Source organism: Phacochoerus africanus, chromosome 11, assembly GCF_016906955.1.
Source record: "Phacochoerus africanus isolate WHEZ1 chromosome 11, ROS_Pafr_v1, whole genome shotgun sequence".
In the NCBI taxonomy this organism is placed as follows: Eukaryota; Metazoa; Chordata; class Mammalia; order Artiodactyla; family Suidae; genus Phacochoerus; species Phacochoerus africanus.
In genome coordinates, this window is record NC_062554.1 from 21,344,757 (window position 1) to 21,350,756 (window position 6,000).

Below are 6,000 nucleotides of genomic sequence, written 5' to 3' on the forward strand. Positions count from 1 at the left end.
GCAGTCCTGACCTATCAGCCGCCTTGGAGCGGGGAACACTGAGTACCTTCACACCTATTCAACTATTAATGATCTAACCAGGAGGGTAAGTGGGCTGAAAATGCTAAGAGTATCCATCCATGGCCTGTAGCCTCCTCCTCTGCTTTCCTAAAAGCTCTGAGCAGCCCTGAAAGACAATTTAAACAACTAGTCAGATTATTTTAAGTGATAATAATAATAAGATAATAATAATAATGGCAATTGCTATTTGCCAGGTTTTATACATGTCACTTAATCATCCTAGCAGTCTTAAAAATAGATAACAGCTAGTGAGGAAAAAGCCAGATTAGAGTCAAACCTAAGTCTTTCAGTACCAAAGAGGTGTTTTGTTTTGTTTTTGATTCATTCTTTTAACCAATATATATTTGTGCTCAGAATAAGGAATTTACCTCCTTGTGAGGAGAGACAAACAAGACAGACAAAAATAAATAAATACAACTTGTAATATATTAGCAGATTATGTGTAATAAGTGGGCCAAGTGTCTAGAGCACTGACCAACACTGTGGCTTCGCAGATTGGGGTGGGGGGGTGGGGGGAGTAGATCATGACCCTAAGCTGCCCAAGTCTCATTCTGAGAACCTGCAAAATTAACGATGATGGCAAAATAAGATCCCACCAGATCTAAAATCCTGGCTCTGTCGATCTGAAAGATAAGCTTGGTCTAACAAGCAAAAAGCTAATGGTGTTAACAGTAGAATAAAAAATAAAGATGAAAATACAAAACAATTACATAAAAAACAAATATTTTAAAAAATCATCAAAGCCAAAAGGTAGTTCCTTGTAAAGAATAATAAACTGACAAACACCCAATAATACTGATCAAGAACTAATTTGAGGAGTAACCCTTTGTTCGCTTAGTGGTTAGCGAAACCAACTAGCATCCATGAGGACTCTGGTTGGATCCCTGGCCTTGCTCAATGATGGATTTGGGATCCGGCATTGCCATGAGCTGTAGTGTAGATCACAGACGCAGCTCGGATCCCGAGTTGCTGTGATCTGGCATAGGCCAGCAGCTACAGCTCCAATTTGAGCCCTAGCCTAGGAACCTATATATGCCTCCAGAGCTGCCCTAAAAAGACCAAAAAATAAAATAAAATCTAATTTGAAAAAACACAAATTGTCAATATCAGTTCATATAGACATAAACAATTAATGAACATATATTATGAACAGTTTTATGTCAATATGCTTGAAAGTTGAACATGGGCAACTTCCTTGAAAAATACAAGTAACAAAACTGACAAAAGAAATGGAAAAACTGGGAGTTGCCCTTGTGACTCAGTGGAAATAAACCCAACTAGTATCCATGAGGATGTGCGTTTGATCCCTGGCCTCCTCACTCAGTGGGTTAAGGATCTGGCATTGTAGTGAACTGTATGTCACAGACACAGCTAGGATCCTGAGTCGCAGTGGCTGTGGTGTAGCCCAGGAGCAAATGCCTCTAGCCTGGGAACCTCCATATGCCGCAGATGTGGCCCCCCCCACCCCCCAAAAAAAAGAAATGGAAAAACTAAGTCATTCTACACTGATTGGAGACCGAGTCTAGAAGAAGCAGCAGCAGCAGCTAATGGTGGTAGACCAAAGGAGGGGGTGGAGGTTTGAGACATCACGTGAGCCAGCCCTCAAGGCTATGCTTGATCCAGCTTCACAGGCCCCAGCCTGTTTTCCCAGCCAAGTTGGGCTGAGTCATCCTCACCCTCACCTGGTCTCTTCTCGATCAGGAGCCTGTTGGAGCCTCAGACATTTAGATTTATTGTGTGGGGCAGGCAGGCCATGATTCAGATTTTCTGGGACCTAAGCTTATGGGGGGGAGGGGAAAGAATGCAAAATTAAGGACCAGCTCCTAAAGCTTCCGCTTTGCTTTGCTGCCTCTCTGGGGACAGTGACCAGTCACAGTGAGCGAGCTCCCTGGTGAGGCAGGAAGAATCGTGGTTCATTTCCAGAGTCATTCATTTAGGTCCCATGACAGTTCTTCACAATGGAAAGAAATGACTCTTGGCTTGTAATTTTTAAATCTTTTAGACTAAGATTCCTAGGCTACCAGTTCAGTAAAATCCTGAAAGACCCTAAGTAAAATGAGGGAGTTGGGTTGCAAGATCTCTGCAGAATACTCCTGATGCTAAAATACCAGAATTCTGGGTCTTCTAGACCTCTTCAGGCGAGAGGGACACCCCAGCCGATTCTAACCACCCCGCCATGGCACCATTGCAGGTGGAGTTTTTGATCTTGCACTTCATCCCCTCACCCCACCCCCCACTTAAGGAGATTTGGGAGAAAGGCATGAATGGGCCATTTCAAAACAAACATGCCATAGTTCGGGTCTAATTTTGTGGCTCTGTTCTCTCAGCTGCTGTATATTTTTCCCCTAAGATAAGGGCTCTCCAAGCACTTTTTTTTTTTTTTTTTTGAGGGGGAGGGCAGACCTTTCTGTTGTCCCTTGTTTTGCTTTGAAATTATTTCTTTTGTTGAGAACTAGATTGCAAACAGGAAGCCAGGTAGGTGGAGATAGAATATAAACTAGATCCAGGTTAGAGCATCTTGAGATGAAAAGGGCATTAGCAAACAGGCAGACCATCACTGTTGCTGTCCTTGCTCCGCCACCAGAATAGGAGGCTTCTTTAAGAACCCTTCTGTCTCAACTTGAGAATCTATCTGCCGCACACTGTCCAGAAGGAAGCATGGCTTTACCTTGACAAGCCAGCTCTCCTTCCCTCCGGAGAGAAGGGCTGGGGGTTGTGCCATGTGGCACCTCCTCCCAGCAGCCACCCTGCACCATGGAAATCTGCTTTCCATGGTAACTCTCAAAGCATCGCTGGGGATTTGCTGACAATCTTACTGTCCTCAAATTGCTAAACCACAGCGCACCCTCTCCTGAAGAACAAGAAAGTAGGGGACTTAAGTCTGTAAAATGTATACGAGGCCACAAGGGGCTCAGAATTCAAGTATGCATGGTATTCCAGAAGGCACAGAGTCAGATTTCTCTAAGACTCCATTTGCTTATTGTCCAGTGTGGGGACATATTCTTGCACATAGTAAATAGAAAAACTAAATGATTGGAAATTGCTTTGTAAACATAAATTTGAAGCTCTCATGTTTCCTTCCCAGGCCTGCTGTATTAGATGAGCTCCTATGAAGTTACCTCATTTGTTTCCAGCAATAAGAGAGCCGTAGGGAGTTATTCATTAGCTTATGTGGTTCTTAATTATTGCTCTGAAGAAGTACTTAAATGACTGCAAGAGAGCGTGCCAAATACTCTGTTGTAGGATGGGTAAGGTAATTTTTCTTAGATTAATGCAGTCTTCAAAGAGATGGACTTTACTCTGAAAAGCCCTGTAAGAGGAGACGATAAATTTTTATTATTCAAGCTGGGACTCCTAAGAGTGTAAGGGGGCACTATTAATAATTACACCAAACTACAGGAACAAGGCAGGGCCGTCCTACAGTGTTCATTCCTGAAGCAGAGGGTTAGAGTTCTCAAATGAGATCTACCACTAAGGGTGGCATTTGAGAAATCTCCTAAATCGCTCTTCTAATAAATAGTTCTGCCAAGTTAAGGCTACTGCTCATTTCTCTGTTACCTTCAAAAAGTTCCCTTTTATATACGAGTTTTGTCTAAAACTTGTGCTAACTTGAAATGGGATTTATATCCAGTATTGATTCTGGGGTGCAGCACTTGTGTGGAATTAGGCAGCAATTTTTAGATTATTTGGAAAGAGGCCAAGGTGGATTCCATATGGAAAGTGCTTGAAATGAGGTCTATGAGATTGATGATGTTGGACTTTTTCACCAGAAAAAAAAAATTATAATAGATATTGATTATCATCCAAAAATGATTGTAAGTAAGTTTCTGAACCCGCCATTAGTCTGGACCAAGAAAACCAGATTATGCCCTAAATCATTTCCAGCAGTAGATTTATTAACAATTAAAATCATATACCAGGAATTCCTGTTGTGATTCAACAGGTTAAGAACCCAACTAGTATCCATAAGGGTACGGATTCAATCCCTAGCCTCACTCAGTGAGTTAAGTATCTGCCGTTCCCATGAGCTGTGGTATAGGTTTCAGATGCAGCTCAGATCCCGTGTGGCTGCGGTGAAGGCCAGCAGTTCCAGCTCTGATTCAACACCTAGCCCAAGAACTTCCACATGCTAGAGGCAAATGAATAAATAAAATCATGTACCATAGCTACACACATTAGATTTGCACTGGAGAATCTTGCCTGAGTTAGGACCCATTTTCCTCCTAACCCACCCTACATGAATGAGTGGAAGTGAGCTATAGAATGGGCAAAAGGCAAGCATTTGAGAAGAACGTGGAACAAAATGATTCCATATGAACTCAGACTTTCAACTTCTTTGGCTTAGTGACTATGATGGACCAGGCCCCACATGGTTAATTAATTTGACCCTCACAATCACTGGTTAGTACATACCCCCACTTGAAAATGAGGCAAGTGGGGCTCAAAGAATTTAAGTAATTTGCCCAAAAGTGACGGAATAAAAATTATAACTCCTAATTCCTAAATCCAGGCTTTTCCTATTCTACCACACTCCTTTAGCATGTGCTAAAACGCAGGTCCAGACTCCTACTCTAGCTTTGTTTCTACTAAACGAAACGACTAGATATTCAGGCTGTAGGGAAAAGGGGTTGGTTGTGTATCTTACAAAGTCCTAAGTATGTAGAGAAATATAAAGGAGGAAAAGAAGAGTTCCCCTCGTGGCTCAGTGGAAACAAATCTGACTAGCATGCAAGAGGATGCAGGTTTGATCCCTGGCCTCGCTTCAGTGGGTCAAGGATCCAGCATTGCCATCAGCTGTGGTGTAGGTCATCAGCTGTGGTGTAGGCTCAGATCTTGTGTTGCTGTGGCTATGGCGTAGGCCAGTGACTGCAGCTCCAATTCGACCCCTGGCCTGGGAACCTCCATATGCCGCTGGTACCCCCCCCCCAAAAAAAAGGAGGGAAAGAAAAATGTGTGATTCAAAGATAAAAGGATATATCTCACACTCATTCAACAACTGAGGCAAAAAGGCAACACAAAGTAAAAATGGCATGCTATCTGTTCGTGGGAGTGATCTTACCAGCGTGTGCAGAGAGTGTAAACCCAGGAGTCTACTTCTGTGGCTCACAGCTTAATGATACTGAGATTCTCTTGTGAATGTGCCCCTCATCATAACAAGTGGGACCAAGGGGATTGGTATAGTCTGACTCAGAGGATAACTCAAGGAAGTTACTGATACACCATAAGGGTGTCAATCAAATATTTATGTGTAAAAGAGGTTCCCACTGTGTCTCAGTGGCTTAAGGGCCCACTGTTGTCTCTGTGAGAATGTGGGTTCAATCCCTGGCCTTACTCAGTGGGTTAAGGATCCCACGTTGCTGTGGCTGTGGTGTAGGCTGGCAGCTGCAGCTGCTATTCAACCCCTAGCCTGGGAACTTACATATGCTGCAGGTGTGGCCATTAAAAAAAAGAGAGAGAAAGAGAGAGAAATATTTATGCATAAAACACCATGACAGAATTTTTTGAGGGACAGGGTAAGGAGTGGGGTCTCATTTATCCATAAGAGCATGTAAGGCATAAGCCCCTGCCATGAAGCTGGGGGTATTCTGGTTAGAGTGCAAGTCAGCATGCATATACATGGCCCTCTCTCTCCTCAGACCCTTTTGCTGGCTTCCCCCCTTCCTAGTTGCTCACCACTCCAGAGTGCTATTCTCCATCCCTGGGACTCCGACTTCACTTGCTTGAGGTCTTCTAATCCTATGACAAGAGAGCAAACCAGGCCAGAGATTAAACCCAGCCATCAGTCTATCTCATTTGATTTCATATTTGAGGTTCACCACTAACTGGGTGTAAGACCTTAGTAAAGTAACTTAACCTCTATAGGCCTGTCCCTTCATGTATAAAATGAGGATAATAATTTCTCCCTCCTAAAGTTGTCAGATGGTTAAGGAAGTACTACCG